This window comes from Sus scrofa, chromosome 14 (genome assembly GCF_054392235.1).
Source record: "Sus scrofa isolate SSC_HxYL_T2T_F1_AM1 chromosome 14, Sscrofa_HxYL_maternal_Yorkshire_Landrace_v2.0, whole genome shotgun sequence".
NCBI lineage: Eukaryota > Metazoa > Chordata > Mammalia > Artiodactyla > Suidae > Sus > Sus scrofa.
Genome location: NC_139396.1, coordinates 40,988,508 through 41,005,566, shown reverse-complemented (window position 1 = coordinate 41,005,566; position 17,059 = coordinate 40,988,508). Strand labels below are relative to the sequence as shown.

General features: G+C 42.6%; 1 long non-coding RNA gene across 2 annotated transcripts in view; it reads left to right on the top strand.

Moving 5' to 3' along the window:
- Positions 1–17,059, top strand: part of LOC146396506 (uncharacterized) — a 229,565-nt gene that overhangs the window by 9,165 nt on the left and 203,341 nt on the right. For both annotated transcript variants that reach the window (XR_014826584.1, XR_014826583.1), the window contains exon 3: positions 6,595–6,716. This is a non-coding gene — a long non-coding RNA (uncharacterized LOC146396506). The remainder of the gene's footprint in view (positions 1–6,594; positions 6,717–17,059) is intronic.

Genomic DNA, 17,059 nt, shown 5'->3' with positions numbered 1-17,059 from the left:
TTTAATGTGAAAGTCAATGTTTAAATTTATTACTTCCCCGACCATGACTTAGAGTGGTCTAGACATTATGCTTTACACATGTGCAGAAATGTCTTGATTAATTCACTTTCTCCCTGCATGTATTATCTTGTATTCTTGCAGTTACTCGAATGAACAGATTTAGACAACATTATTCATGAAAATCCAGGCCATAGTAAGATCGACTAATGTTGCATTTATAATTCCTGCTAAATATGAGATGTTTGGATTTACGTGATAGTATCACTCAGAATCAAAAATCCTTTCTGCAAGCTTTGGAAGAAGTCATGAGGCAAGCCTGTCACCTGCTGGTCAAGGCATGTTACTTCAGTTTACAGTTCAAATAACCTTGGCATTTTTCATTACACCAAAAGCATGGAATACAACTGGAAGCAATCCTACTTCTGAGACTTCCCTGGCTATCACGAATTAGTGAAGCTTGAATGTCCTAACATTTGTCATTCCCACAAGCCTTTTATGTTTATTCTTCCCTCCTGATGACTGTGGATGATAAACCTGTGTATTTCTGAGTCTTTGATGTAGAGCCTAAGTTCAACTCAGGCTTCTTTCTACTGAGCGGCTGTGTGCTATGAACCTAAGTGCTGCCAACCCTCCTGTAGAACCACGCTCCCCTGCCTCTTCTTTTCTGACTGGGTCTTGCACACAGACCCCATCGAGGACCCTAGCCGGCACTGCCCCCTCCTTTTTCTGGCCCTGAGCCCAGCCATACATCCCCATGCATCCCAGAACCTCAGCATCCTCTTTGGCAAAGTAGCGCTCCTTTCCCTGTTGCCTTGGGCATTGAATTGGGTACTATGAAGGCACATAGTTTCCTGACCGCAAGGTCCTCCTGTGCGTATCCACCATCTGTGGTCAGAAGACTTGCCAAGATACGACCGTGTGACTGTGTCACTTTGCACCCCATCTGCATCGCCCAATCCAGCTTTTACTCCTCTCTTTCTTCCCTGCTGTGCTTTGAAGACCCCCTCCAAGGGCAGACAGACGGCAGTCTCAGAGACCAGAAATGCAGCTTATCACCATGAGCTGAACAGAAATGCCTGGAGGCTGGAGAGAAACACCAGGGTCTTGTGAGCTGTGAGGCTTCTCCAGGTAGACTCGGCTTGTTAATTCATCTGCACCCATTAAACCTATCATCTTTGTATTTGCTAGAGAGAGGGGTAATCATTCTGACTGTTTCAATAAAGAAGAACAGGTAATAGTGTAATAAATGTTAATAGATGATAACCCAGTGTGGTGATGGGTGAGGTGCTGGGGACACAAGTCTGGGACAGGAGCCAGTCCAGAGCCCTCTGAGAAAGCTTTGTGACTCTGTGGATCCGTAACAAGGTTGCTTCTGCCGCTGTTCTATGTGTGATATTGCAGTTGGAGTTCCAGGGTTTCTTGTTCACTGTCTTAGGTCTTTGAGCTTTGGGTGCCTCTTTCTGGTTTGCCTGCTTCTCAGTGGCACTGGCGGTGGTCTGCGGCCATCCTGGGCGAGCGCATCCATGGTGCGGGTTTTAGTGCTGTGTTGCTCTGTGGGTGGTGCTCCATACATATCTGTCTGAATTACTGAGAAGAATTTTCTACTTGTCAGTGGCCCCATTCATTTCAGAAGGCGCCGTCACTGAGGTTTGGGAACAGCAGATGGGATGCAGTTTGTCTGGTCCTCTTGGGAATAAAGAGAAGGGTGCACTGCCTTGGGGTGGAGGGGAATATGTCTCTGTGCCTTTGAACTTGATCTACATACACTTTCCACTGCTCAGATCCGAGCCTCTGGGACTCAGATTTGGCCTCCACCCAGGGCGGGCTGGTGGTTGAAGCGTGTAGAGAGGGATGTAGATCACTTTGTTTTCACTCACTATTGTCAGAGGCACAATCATTTCAGTTCACAGTTCAGAGACATGGGGACAGCCTCACCTGGAGCCCCGTGACGTGGACACCCTGCCTGCTCACTCTTCCTGCCCAGTGGATGTGCACAGCAAGCTGAGCTGTGTGTAAGTCTCCTCTCCTCGGTCTCCGACACCTGCTCCAGGTGGCTCTTCTCTCCCACCCCCCGAACCCGAGGTCACGAAGCTGCTTTTGTTTGGTCACCAATGGCACCCACAAATATGGGCATTCAGATATACTGGAAAAATACGTGGATAGATCCTTTTGTTAACAGGCAAAATAAAAGGGGTCATGTTATATAAATGAGCTGCTTTATCAAAACTCTTTTGCCTAGTATTTCTTGATTATTTTCCCATGTCAGCAGACCTACAACTCAAACGTTATTTTTCTAACTACATTAAATGCCACCATGCGCTAGTTACCATTAGTTTAATGTTTCATTCTTTGGTATTAATGGTAACGTCTTTTTAAACAGCTTTGTTAAGATGTGATGCCCACACCACGGACACTTCCATTCAGTGTACAACCTGGTGGCACATTCTTACTGGAAGCCTGCCATCTCCCAGGGCGTTGTGGGGTGATGGTAGTGGTGGGGGTGCTGAGGTGCTGCTGCGAGGAGCAGATGTAGAGATGAGGGTCTGAGAGGAGAGTGGACAGACACTTCCTATTGTGGGAAGAGCTGCAGAGGAGGAGCAGAGATGGGCCGTGTGGTGCCTGGCCTGGGGGTCCTAGCCCAAGTCCTGCAGGGCGAGCAGGGCCAGGAGGGTGGGGGATGGGGGGAGACCGACACTGGAGGGACATTGTGGTCAGACACCCAGGCCGCTTCATCCTCTCACTAGTTCATGCTTTGACCAAGGGCTTCCTACTATTTCCCTCATTCTTTTTTTTTTTTTTTTTTTTTGTCTTTTGTCTTTTTTTTTTTTGTTGTTGTTGTTGTTGCTATTTCTTGGGCCGCTCCCGCGGCAGATGGAGGTTCCCAGGCTAGGGGTCCAGTCGGAGCTGTAGCCACCGGCCTGCGCCAGAGCCACAGCAACGCGGGATCCGAGCCGCGTCTGCAACCTACACCACAGCTCACGGCAACGCCGGATCGTTAACCCACTGAGCAAGGGCAGGGACCGAACCCGCAACCTCATGGTTCCTAGTCGGATTCGTTAACCACTGCGCCACGACGGGAACTCCCTATTTTCCTCATTCTTGGAGCTCCAGTTGCTTAAGATGTACGTGGGCCCTCCTTCCTTTCCTTCATTCTTTTCCTTTCTTAAGTTTTAGGAACAGGTGCAGGCAGGGTGGCAGTTCAGGGGTCTGGTACCCCTGCTGCTTCCTTGCTTCCTTCTCAAGATGCTCAGAGGGGCTTCAGGATGCCTTGGAGAGAGAGGGTGGGGCAGGTCTCTGCAGGGGAGGCTGGTGGACAGGGTTGCCATGCACATGCCTGGGGCAGCGGAAGATCTGAACTTCAACTTGGGTTCCAGTATTTCTGAACCGTAGTGAGACATGGTTTTTCTCCTGGTTTCTTCCTTAAATGAAAAGTCACTAAGATCATTTTGAATGTTTCTTCAGTGACTAAGAAACACATCACCGCAGTTTCCATGCAGGGCAGCCAGATCAGTACTCAGTGTTACTGGAATTAGGGCCATATTTCAGGGGGGTAGTTACAATTTCAATGTCAGCTATAAATTCCAAGTTAAAAAAGAAAAGGACGTAATGCAGTTTATAAGAAGTAGATGAAATAAGTGAAAATTTATAAAATATAAAAGCAGGAATACGAAAGAAAAGGAAACGAGCCAAACCAGGCTAGGAAGAGACATGACAAGTTATGTATTCAAATCTGATGAGAGTAGGAATCCCACAATATTCATTTTATCCCAGATGCATTAGGTAGCCTCTTCTGATTCAGTTTTTTTTCTTTCCCCGTTTCTTCAAATATTCACCCTGAACTCAGATTCCGCCGTAGACGCGTCTCTGAGGGTCTCTGCTGACCCCTGGTTGAGACAGAGGGTCCTGTGAGGCTCCTCAGGGCTCCCCAGACACTGCCTCTGCCCCACAGTGGCCCACTTTCCACGCTGCCGTCAGAGTGACCTTTAAAGGACAAGTCAGTCCCGCTGGTCTCCTGCTTAGATCCTGTGGCAGCTCCCACCTCCTGAGCTGATTCAAGACCTTGGCAGCTGCCAGGCTTACCTGGGCCACTGCCTCACCTGCTCTCTCTGGTTTTTTATCTGCTACTGTTTCCTTTTGTTATGGGCTCAGTGCCCCCTGCCCCCCTTTCATCTGCTGAGGTGCCAGCCCCCGGGACCTTAGAACATGAACCTATCTTGCCATTAAGTTGAAAGGAAGTCGTTTAGGGTGGGCCCTGTTCCCTTAGGACGTCTGTGACCAATGTTCTTCTGGGAAGAGGTGGGGATGCCGTTGGGTACAGAGGGATGACCCAGAGGAAAGAGGGAGAGGCAGCTGGCTGGTTCCGTCTGGCTCCTTCCAGCCTTGGAGGGACGGGGGCAGGCTTCATGAGAAACAGCCCACTGACCCCTGGATTTTGCAGTGTCAGGACTTGGCGGCAGGGGGATAAATTGGGGTTTTGCCAAGGCTGCCCGTCCGCTGTGCTTGAGCACTTCTCTGCCAACCCCATGGCCTCTGAACTCTTGGTCATTCCTCAGGCCAGCCTGGTCCCTTCTCTGCCTGGGATTGCATGGCCCCCTAACTGCGTCTGCTCTCTGCGTCTGCTCTCTGCCAGCCTCACCCACCCAGAGCCTTCTCTGAGCTCCTGTTACATCGCGCCCCTGCTTTATAGTATCCATTACTCTGTATTTTTTTTTTTTTTTTTTGTAGCCCCGAGCGCTACTTAAGACACTCCAATAAGTTACTGTACATCTTCCTCTGCCAACCCTTGCCCCAGACATAACATCTCTCGGTTGTGTTCACTGTGTGTTGAGTTCCTAGGGTAGTAGGTGTTTAGCACTCACCCACCAAATGAATCAATGAAAACTTAAATCTGGAAGCTTCAATGTTGGGTAGCTGTAAAGGTATGCTGGTCATTATGCACCTTTTAAACAGGACGTCCTCCTGGTTACTGCTGGGTTTCAGAGCAAGGAGTTAAAGTTCTTGACTTTGGGAAACATAAAACCTTAATAGAGATCACCAGTTAAGAATGTGATTGGGGAGGAGTTCCCTTCATGGCTCAGCAGTTAACAAAACTGACTAGTATCCATGAAGACGCAGGTTCAATCCTTGGACTTGCTCAGTGGGTTAACGATCCGGCGTTGCTGTGAGCTGTGGTGTAGGTTACAGATGTGGCTCAGATATGGCATTGCTGTGGCTGTGGTGTAGGCTGGCAGCTGTAGCTCTGATTCAACCTCTAGCCTGGGAACTTCCATATGCCAACCCTTGGCCCTAAAAAAAGTCAAAACCAAACAAACAAAACAAAAACGATGAGATAGGGTGTGGTGTCCCAGTTTCTCTACGTGGCTTATGCTGTGTTTGTGCTATGCCTGACCTCCCTCTGGGGGATGGGGGGACAACCTTGCAGATGCTGTGTCACATGGTCCCTGTATAGATGACCCCAGGGACCATCTTGGGTAGCCAGGCTCGGACCAGCCTCCATTGTTGATAGCACTTGTCTGTGTCATCATCGTCACTGCTGAAGGGATTAATCGAGGCTGGGGGATGGCTGGGGGGACTCACAGAAGCCTGTGCCTGGCCCCCCCGGGCTTTGCTGTGAGACTTTCCTCTGAGAGCCTGCCCTACCTTTTGCTGTAATGGACTATGACAGTGAAAACGCCATTTCTGGTCCTGACTGTCAGTGACCCGTCAGCCCAGGGTGGTCTTGGAGACCCCGATGTACCTGGCCTGCTGGGCCTTCAGTTGCAGGTAATGGAAACTATGCCAGTTGTCTAAGCAAAAAATGTTTATTTTCATGTATTCTGTGGTTTCCAAAATGGTTGGAATGACTGAAAATGGAGGTTTCGGAAGGGCATCTAGCCCTGTGTTTCCCTGTTGCTGCTGGAAGCAGACCTACCAGGCAGCGGCCTGAGGCAGGGCTGTGCTGTCAGCACTTCTCTGGGGCTGAGGCCTGGTGTCTGACCACTCCCTGAGGATTCATCTCTGAACGCAGGCAGATGAGGGACAGACTGTAGCCAGGACTGTGGATACAAGGCACTCTGGAAACATGGCGTTTCACCTTCCAGGGCTCAGGGACAGCGGGTCTGTGCCAAGGGAGCCAAGACCTGGTGTCCGATGTGCTGTGTGAAGGAGTCCAACTTTTCAGAGTTTCTGATCCTGCACACAGCTTCCCAGGAGCTTGCAGAGACTCACAAGGGCAAAGCCCATGGACTAACCTCCCCCCTTGTTGAGCTTTAAGGTCTGAGGGGAGGTGGCCCTCTGGGATGAGGGTGCACCCTGACTGACACGTGGTGGTGGGGACTTCCCCTCTCCTGTGCCCCCTCTCTGCCTTTCTGTTTTTCTCTGAAGAAGCAGATGCCCATAGATTGTGGGCAGGTCATGTTTCCAGCCTTGAGAGGGGCTATACTCAACCTCTAGGTCATGGACTTAAAAACAAACACTAGGCCTCATGTATACAGACCGCCAGGCCCAGGGGTTTGGGCTGTTGTTGGAAAAGACTGAGTGAAATACCTGGGAGGCCCATTTGACTTGCACTTTTTGAATTAAGCTGCACTTTCCTCTTTCTTCTCCACTTAACAGGCTTGCCAGCCAGCCTGTCCCAGCTCTGCGTCTCTCCAGCTTCCTTCCTAAATCACCACCACCACCTGCCCTAGGAGTGGAGCCCTTGGGTTGGAGCCAGCTGATTGGATGTGAGCTCTAAGGTGAGCATTTTGCTCAAGAACTGTAGCTGCTAGAAGGTATATAACATCTCATTCAGATGCCAGGAAAAGAAGAAGTGGGGTGGAGATGTTTGTGCATCTAACGGGTGGGTGGCGGGAATGACAATGACATAAATCTCCTAATTCCATAAGGACGTGGGACTCTCTGCTGACTGGGTCTTAGAACACTGGTAAATTGTTCCACAGCAGTAGAAAGGGATGCGGGGTTTTTAGGACACATCCTAAGGAGATCCCATTCTTGTCTGTATTCCACGTGCATGCACAGACAACAGCTAAAAGGAAATGATACATGTTGGGGGTGAGGGAGCCAGTAGCTTTTAATTCATTCCTTATACTTCCTGGATTATGTGAGAAAAATTTAAATAGCACATATTAATTTAATAATCAGATGGGGAAAAATAGAGATCTTAGAAGCTGAGAAAGAAAATCATTAAGGAGTATATTCTACATACCTTTTTTTTTTTTTTTTTTTTGGTCTTTTCTAGGGCTGCACCTGTGGCATATGGAGGTTCCCAGGCTTAGGGTCGAATCGGAGCTGTGGTGGCCGGCCTATGCCAGAGCCACCACAACACAGCATCCGAGCTGCGTCTGCGACCTACACCACAGCCCACGGCAACGCTGGATCCTTAACCCACTGGGCGAGGCCAGGGATCGAACCCACAACCTCATGGTTCCTAGTCGGATTTGCTAACCACTATGCCACAACAGGAACTCCATATCCTACATGCCTCTAAGGACTGTGGTCGATTGAAATGATGTAGCTGATACAAAAGTGTTTTTGAAAGTTGTGCAATGTTTTAAAGATACAATGTGGTGTATTTTTCTTTTTTCGGGTTTACTTAAATTTTATTTATTTATTTATTATTATTATTATTTTTTAATTTTTTAAAATAGTTATTTCCCCAATACAATTTTTTTTCCTACTGTACAGCATGGTGATCCAGTTAGACGTACATGTACACACTCTTTTTTCTCACATTATCATGCTCTATCCTAAGTAACTAGACATAATTCCCAGTGCTACACAAAAGGATCCCATTGCTAATCCATTCTAAAGGCAATAGTTTGTATCTATTAACCCCAATTTCCCCAACCACCCCCATTCCCTCCTCCTCCCCCTTGGCAACCGCAAGTCTATTTTCCAAGTCCATGATTTTCTTTTCTGTGGAAAGGTTCATTTGTGCCTTATATTAGATTCTAGATAGAAGTGATATCATATGGTATTTGTCTTTATCTTTCTGACTTACTTCACTCAGTATGAGAGTCTCTAATTCCATCCATGTTGCTGCAAATGGCATTATGTCGTTCTTCTTTATGGCTGAGTAGTATTCCATTGTGTAGATATACCACTTCTTCCGAATCCAATCATCTGTCGATGGACATTTGGGTTGTTTCCATGTCTTGGCTATTGTGAATAGATCTGCAATGAACATGTGGGTGCATGTGTCATTTTTAAGGAAAGTTTTGTCTGGATATATGTCCAAGAGTGGGATTGCTGGGTCATGTGGTAGTTCTATGTATAGATTTCTAAGGTATCTCCATACTGATCTACATAGTGGTTGTACCAGCTTACATTCCCACCAACAGTGCAGGAGGGTTCCCTTTTCTTCACACCCTCTCCAGCATTTGTTATTTGTGGAAATATGAATGATGGCCATTCTGACTGGTATGAGGTGGTATCTCATGGTAGTTTTGATTTGCATTTCTCTAATAATCAGGGATGCTGAGCATTTTGTCATGTGCTTGTTGGCCATGTGCACATCTTCCTTGGAGAAATGTCTATTCAGGTCTTTTGCCTGTTTACCATTGGGTTGTTGGCTTTTTTGCTGTTGAGATGTATAAGTTGCCTATATAGCCTAGAGATTAGGCCCTTGTCCGTTGCATCATTTGAAACTTTTTCTCCCATTCTGTGAGTTGTCTTTTTGTGTTCTTTTTTGGTTTCCTTTGCTGTGCCAGTTTGATTAGGTCCTACTGGTTTATTTTTGCTCTCATTTCTATTGCTTTGGGAGACTGACCTGAGAAAATATTCATATGGTTGATGTCAGAGAGTGTTTTGCCTATGTTCTCTTCCAGGAGTTTGATGGTGTCTTCTCTTATATTTAAGTCTTTCAGCCATTTTGAGTTTATTTTGGTGCATGGAGTAAGGGTGTGTTCTAGTTTCATTACTTTGCATGCAGCTGTCCAGGTTTCCCAGCAATGCTTGCTGAAAAGACTGTTTTCCCCATTTTATGTTCTTGCCTCCTTTGTCAAAGATTAATTGACCATAGGTGTCTGGGTTTATTTCTGTGTTCTCTATGCTGTTCCATTGGTCTGTGTTTGTTTTGGTATCAGTACCACACTGTTTTGATGACTGTGGCTTTGTAATATTGCCTGAGGTCTGGGAGAGTTATGCCTCCTGCTTGTTTTTTGTTTCTCAGAATTGCTTTGGCAATTCTGGGTCTTTTGTGGTTCCATATAAATGTTTGGATTGTTTGTTCTAGTTCTGTGAAACATGTCATGGGTAATTTGATAGGGATAGAATTGGCTCTGTAGGTTGCTTTGGGTAGCATGGCCATTTTTACAATATGAATTTTTCCAACCCAGGAGCATGGACTATCTTTCCATTTCTTTACATCTTCTTTAATATCCTTGATGAATGTTGTATAGTTCTTGGCATATAAGTCCTTTACCTCCTTGGTCAGGTGTATTCCCAGGTCTTTGATTTTTGGGGGTGCAATTTTCAAAGGTATTGTATTTTTGTCTTCCTTTTATAATATTTCACTGTTAGTATACAGGAATGTGACTGATTTCTGAATGTTAATCTTGTATCCTGCTGCTTTGCTGAATTTCTTGATCAGTACAGGTAGTTTTTGGGTTGAGTCCTTAGGGTTTTCTATAAATAGTATCATGTCATCTGCATACAGCGACAGTTTTACCTCTTCTCTTCCTATTTGGATGCCTTTTATTTCTTTTGTTTGTCTGATTTCTGTGCCTAGGACTTCCAGTACTATGTCAAATAACAGTGGTGAGAGTGGGCATTCCTGTCTTGTTCCAGATTTTTTGTCTTTTTTTTTGTCTTTTTCTTTTTTATAGGGCCACACCCGTGGCATATGGAGGTTCCCAGGCTAGGGGTCTAATTGGAGCTGCAGCTGCCAAGCCTACACCAGAGCCACAGCAACGCAGGATCCGAACTGCGTCTGCAACCTACACTACAGCTCACAGCAATGTCGGATCCTTAACCCACTGATCAAGGCCAGGGATTGAACCTGCAACCTCATGGTTCCTAGTCAGATTCGTTAACCACTGAGCCATGACGGGAACTCCATGTCTTGTTCCAGATTTTAGTGGGAAGGCTTTCAGCTTTTCTCCATTGAGTATTATATTTGCTGTGGGTCTGTCATAAATGGCTTTGGTTATGTTAAGGTATATTCCCGCTATACCCACTTTGGTAAGAGTTTTGATCATGAATGGATGTTGGACTTTTTCAAATGCTTTCTCTGCATCTATTGAGAGGATCATGTGGTTTTTAACTTTTCTTTTGTTAATGTGGCATATGACGTTGATTGATTTGTGTATGTTGAACCAACCTTGTGCACTTGGGATGAATCCCACCTGGTCGTGATGTATGATCTTTTTTATATGTTGTTGGATTCAGATGGCTAAAATTTTGTTGAGAGTTTTTGCATCTAAACTCATCAATGATATTGGCCAATAGTTTTCTTTTTTGGTGGTATCTTTGTCTGGTTTTGGAATTAGGGTGATGGTGGCATCATAGAATGTCTTTGGGAGTATTCCTTCTTCTTCAACCTTTTGAAAGCATTTAAGGAGGATGGGTATAAGTTCCTCTTTGTATGTTTGGTAGAATTCTCCTGTGAAGCCATCTGGTCCTGGACTTTTATTTGTAGGGAGTGTTTTTATGACATAGTCAATTTCATTTCTGGTGATCAGTCTGTTCAGTCAATCTATTTCTTCTTGATTCAGTTTTGCAGACTGTAGGTCTCTAGAAAGATATCCATTTCTTCTAGGTTGTCGAATTTGTTGGCATATAGTTGTTGATAGTATTCTCTCATGGTTTTTTGTATTTCTCCAGTATCCATTGTGACTTGTCCTTTTTCATTTCTGATTTTGTTTATTTGGGTTTTTTTCCTCTCCTTTTCTTGGTGAGTCTAGCCAGAGGTTTTTCTATTTTGTTTACCTTTTCAAAGAACCAAATCTTGGTTTTATTGATTTCTTCAATTGTTTTTTGAATCTCTATTTTTTTTTTTCATTTCTTTTTTTTAATTTTTTTTATTTTCCCACTGTACAGCAAGGGGGTCAGGTTATCCTTACATGTATACATTACAATTACATTTTTTCCCCCATCCTTTGTTCTGTTGCAACATGAGTATCTAGTCATAGTTCTCAATGCTATTCAGCAGGATCTCCTTGTAAATCTATTCTAGGTTCTGTCTGATAAGCCCAAGCTCCCGATCCCTCCCACTCCCTCCCCCTCCCATCAGGCAACCACAAGTCTCTTCTCCAAATCCATGATTTTCTTTTCTGAGGAGATGTTCATTTGTGCTGGATATTAGATTCTAGTTATAAGTGATATCATATGGTATTTGTCTTTGTCTTTCTGGCTCATTTCACTCAGTATGAGATTCTCTAGTTCCATCCATGTTGCTGCAAATGGCATGATGTCATTCTTTTTTATGGCTGAGTAGTATTCCATTGTGTATATATACCACCTCTTCCGAATCCAATCATCTGTCGATGGACATTTGGGTTGTTTCCATGTCCTGGCTATTGTGAATAGTGCTTCAATGAACATGCGGGTGCATGCGTCTCTTTTAAGTAGAGTTTTGTCCGAATAGATGCCCAAGAGTGGGATTGCGGGGTCATATGGAAGTTCTATGTATAGATTTCTAAGGTATCTCCAAACTGTTCTCCATATTGGCTGTACCAGTTTCCATTCCCACCAACAGTGCAGGAGGGTTCCCTTTTCTCCACACCCCCTTTGGCACTTGTTATTTGTGGATTTATTAATGATGGCCATTCTGACTGGTGTGAGGTGATATCTCATGGTAGTTTTGATTTGCATTTCTCTAATAATCAGGGATGCTGAGCATTTTGTCATGTGTTTGTTGGCCATCTGTATATCTTCTTTGGAGAAATGTCTATTCAGGTCTTTTGCCCATTTTTCCATTGATTGATTGGCTTTTTTGCTGTTGAGTTGTATAAGTTGCTTATATATTCTAGAGATTAAGCCCTTGTCCGTTGCATCATTTGAAACTATTTTCTCCCATTCTGGAAGTTGTCTTTTTGTTTTCTTTTGGGTTTCCTTTGCTGTGCCAGTTTGATGAGGTCCCATGGGTTTATTTTTGCTCTTATTTCTGTTGCTTTGGGAGACTGACCTGAGAAAATATTCATAATGTTGATGTCAGAGAGTGTTTTGCCTATGTTCTCTTCTAGGAGTTTGATGGTGTCCTGTCGTATATTTAAGTCTTTCAGCCATTTGGAGTTTATTTTTGTGCATGGTGTGAGGGTGTGTTCTAGTTTCATTGCTTTGCATGCAGCTGTCCAGGTTTCCCAGCAATGCTTGCTGAATAGACTTTCCTTTTCCCATTTGATGTTCTTGCCTCCCTTGTCAAAGATTAATTGACCATAGGTGTCAGGGTTTATTTCCGGATTCTCTATGCTGTTCCATTGGTCTGTCTGTCTGTTTTCGTACCAGTACCACATTGTTTTGATGACTGTGGCTTTGTAGTATTTCTTGAAGTCTGGGAGAGTTATGCCTCCTGCTTGGTTTTTGTTTCTCAGGATTGCTTTGGCAATTCTGGGTCTTTTGTGGTTCCATATAAATGTTTGGATTGTTTGTTCTAGTTCTGTGAACAATGTCATGGGTAATTTGATAGGGATTGCATTGAATCTGTAGATTGCTTTGGGTAGTATGGCCATTTTCACAATATTGATTTTCCCAATCCAGGAACATGGAATATCTTTCCATTTCTTTACATCTTCTTTGATTTCTTTGATTAAAGTTTTATAGTTCTCGGCATATAGGTCCTTTACCTCCTTGGTCAGGTGTATTCCGAGGTATTTGATTTTGTGAGGTGCAATTTTAAAAGGTATCGTATTTTTGTATTCCTTTTCTAATGTTTCATTGCTGGTATACAGAAATGCAACTGACTTCTGAATGTTAATCTTATATCCTGCCACTTTGCTGAATTTATTAATCAGTTCAAGGAGTTTTGGGGTTGAGTCCTTAGGGTTTTCTAGGTATAGTATCATGTCATCTGCATACAGTGACAGTTTGATCTCTTCTCTTCCTATATGGATGCCTTTTATTTATTTTGTTTGTCTAATTGCTGTGGCCAGGACTTCCAAAACTATGTTGAAGAGCAGTGGTGAGAGTGGGCATCCCTGTCTTGTTCCAGATTTGAGTGAGAAGGCTTTCAGTTTTTCCCCATTGAGGATTATATTTGCTGTGGGTTTATCATAAATGGCTTTGATTATATTCAGGAATGTTCCCTCTATACCCACTTTGGCGAGGGTCTTGATCATGAATGGATGTTGGACTTTATCAAATGCTTTTTCTGCGTCTATTGAGATGATCATATGATTTTTGACCTTTTTTTTGTTAATGTGGTTTATGATACTGATTGATTTGCGTATGTTGAACCATCCTTGTGAACCTGGGATGAACCCAACCTGGTCATGGTGTATAATTTTTTTGGTATGTTGTTGGATTCGGTTGGCTAAGATTTTGTTGAGAATTTTTGCATCTATATTCATCAATGATATTGGCCGATAGTTTTCTTTTTTGGTGGTATCTCTATCTGGTTTTGGAATGAGGGTGATGGTGGCCTCATAGAATGTCTTTGGGAGTATTCCTTCTTCTTCAACCTTTTGAAAGAGTTTAAGGAGGATGGGCACCAATTCCTCTTTATATGTTTGATAGAATTCACCTGTGAAGCCATCTGGTCCTGGACTTTTATTTGTAGGGAGCGATTTTATGACCTCTTCAATTTCATTTCTAGTGATTGGTCTGTTCAGTTGGTCTGTTTCTACTTGATTCAGTTTTGGCAGGCTGTGAGATTCTAGAAAATTGTCCATTTCTTCCAGATTGTCATACTTGTTGCCGTATAGTTGTTCATAGTATTCTCTAATGGTTTTTTGTATTTCTGCTGTATCCGTTGTTATTTCTCCTTTTTCATTTATAATTTTGGTGATTTGGGTTCTTTCTCTCCTCTTTTTAGTGAGTCTGGCCAGGGGTTTGTCAATTTTGTTCACCTTTTCAAAGAACCAGCTCTTGGTTTTATTAATTTTCTCTATTGTTTTTTGAGTCTCTATTTGATTGATTTCTTCTTTGATCTTTATAATTTCCTTCCTTCTGCTGACTTTAGGACTTTCTTGTTCTTGTTCTAATTCATTTAGGTGGAGGGTTAAGTTGTCAATTTGGGATCTTTCTTCTTTTTTGAGAAAGGCCTGGATTGCTATAAATTTCCCTCTGAGCACTGCTTTCACAACATCCCATAGGTTTTGAGAGGTTGTATCTTTATTATCATTTGTTTCAGGTAGTTTTTAATTTCCTTTTTGATTTCCTCATTGACCCATTGGTTTTTTAGTAGCATGTTGTTTAGTCTCCATGGAGTAGGTTTTTTCTCTTTGCTTTTCCCATGGTTGATTTCTAATTTCATGGCATTGTGGTCAGAGAAGATACTTGAGATAATTTCTATGCTCCTAAATTTATTGAGATTCGCTTTGTGTCCCAATATGTGGTCGTGAATCTCTATTTTATTGATTTCCTCTTTGATCTTTATGATTTCTTTCCTTCTGCTGACTTTAGGTTTTGCTTGTTCTTCTTTTTCTAATTCATTTAGGTGTTGGGTTAAGTTGTCGATTTGAGATTTTTCTGGGAAGGCCTGTATTGCTCTGAACTTCCCTCTGAGCACTGCTTTTGCGGCATCCCATAGATTTTGAGTTGTTGTGTGTTCATTATCATTTGTCCTGAGGTATTTTTTAATTTCCTTCTTGATTTCCTCATTGACCCATTGGTTTTTTAGTAGCATGTTTAGTCTCCATGTAGTAGGTTTTTTCTCACTTCTTTTCCTGTGGTTGATTTCTGGTTTCATGCCATTGTGGTCAGAGAAGATTCTTGAAATAATTTCTCTACTCTTAAATTTGTTGAGGTTAGCTTTGTGCCCCAGTATGTGATCAATTCTTGAGAATGTTCCATGTGCGCTTGAGAAGAAGGTATATTCTGATTTTTTTGGATGTAATTGCCTGAAAATGTCGATTAATTCTAACTTTTCTATTGTGTCCTTTAGGATCTCTGTTGCTTTATTGATTTTCTGTCTAGAGGATCTGTCCGTTGTGAGTGGATGTTAAAGTCTCCCAGTATGATTGTATTCCCATTGATTTTTCCTTTTATGTCTGTTAGTATTTGTTGTTGGTATCTGTGTGCTCCTATATTAGCAGCATATATTTTGACGATTGTAATGTCCTCTTCTTGAATGGATCCTTTAACCATTAAATAGTGTCCTTCTTTGTCTTTCTTGATGAGCTTCATTTTAAACTCTATTTTGTCTGATGTGAATATTGCAACGTCTGCTTTCCTGTCTGGTCCATTGGCATGAAATATCTTTTCCCATCCCCTCACTTTCAATCTGCATGTGTCCTTTGCTCTAAGGTGAGTTTCTTGTAGGCAGCAGATTGAAGGTTTTTGCTTTTTTATCTAATCTGTCTCTGTGTCTTTTGATTGGAGCATTTAGTCCATTGACATTTAAGGTAATTATTGATAGATACGTATTTATTGCCATTTTAAACCTTGTTTTCCAGTTGATTCTATGTTTCTCTTTTCTTCTTTTCTTTTTTGGGTTTACATTTATTTTATGCTTGAGTACTTTTCTTTTCAATTTTTGTGAATGTAATTGATTTGTGGTTGCCCTGTTTTTTAAGCAGGTTAAGCCCTTCCTATATCTGCTTGCTTTTGCCTGATAGTCATACAGGCTAAGATGTATCATTAAAATAAAAAAAAGAATCTATATTTTCTTACTTTCCTTCCCCACACTGTATGATTTTGATGTCTTTTTTTGTTTTGTTTTGTTTTTGTTTTTTACATCTTCATGTTTAGAGCTGTATGCTGGCTTATTTAAGTGATTGCTTGCCAGTTGTGGTTTCCTCCATCCTAATTCTTCTTTTTCTCTGTTCTCTCTCTCTTTTTTTTTTTTTTTTTTTTTTGGTTAATTTAGAGAAGCTGTTTCCGTATTTCTTTTAGAATGGGTTTAGTATTGCTGTATTCTTTTAGCTTTTGTTTGTTGGAGAAATTCTTTATTTCCCCTTCTACTTTAAATGATATTATTGCTGGATAGAGTATTCTAGGTTGCAAATTTTTTCCTTTCAGCACTTTGAATATATCTTGCCACTCCCTTCTGGCCTGTAGTGTTTCTGTAGAGAAATCAGCTGATAGCCTTATGGAGGTTCCCTTATAATTAATGCTTTGCTTTTCTCTTGCTGCCTTTGGAATCCTCTCTTTATCTTTACCTTTTGCCATTTTTATTATAATATGTCTTGGTGTGGTCCTATTTGGGTTCAGCTTGTTATGAAGCTTCCTGTATCTTGATATCAGTATGCTTTAGATTTGGAAAGTTTTCAACCATAATTTCTTCAAATATATTTTCAATCCTCTTTTCTTCTTCTTTTCCTTCTGGAATTCCTATTATGCGTAGATTGGCCCATTTTATATTATCCCATAGGTCTCTTATATTGCTGTCATATTTTTGCATTTGGTTTTCTGTCTGCTGTCCTGATTGGGTGATTTCCATTATTTCATCTTCCACGTCACTAATTAGTTCCTCTGCATTATATATTCTGCTCTTTATTGCCTTAAGCTCAGTTCAGATGACTTTTCTAGTTTTTCTCGGCTCCTCCTTATATTTTCTAGTTCCTTTCTAAAGGAATCTGCATTACCGTTAATATCCTCTCTTAATTCCTTCAGTATTTTCAGTACCTCCCTTTTGAACTCCATGTCCGTCAGACTGCAGAGGTCTGTTTCATCGCTGTCTGCTTTAGGTGAATTTTCCTGTTCCTTTAAGTGGGAATGGTTTCTGTGCTTTTTCATCTTGCTTGTGTTTTTCTTTTTCTGTGAGTTTGGGGGAAGCCAAACTTTAGTCTTGTAAGGCTACTTCTATGTTATTCTATGCAAGAATAACCCTTTGTACTTTGGGAGGGGGGGCTGTTACTATTTATTTTTGGTGTGGGAGTTTGAATATTTCCTGTCTCTTTCTTTCTTTGGTGTGAGCAGGCTGTTGTTCCCAGGGTGCTCAGTGTGTTTTCAGGGAGAAAGAGGCAATGGGTAGGGCCAG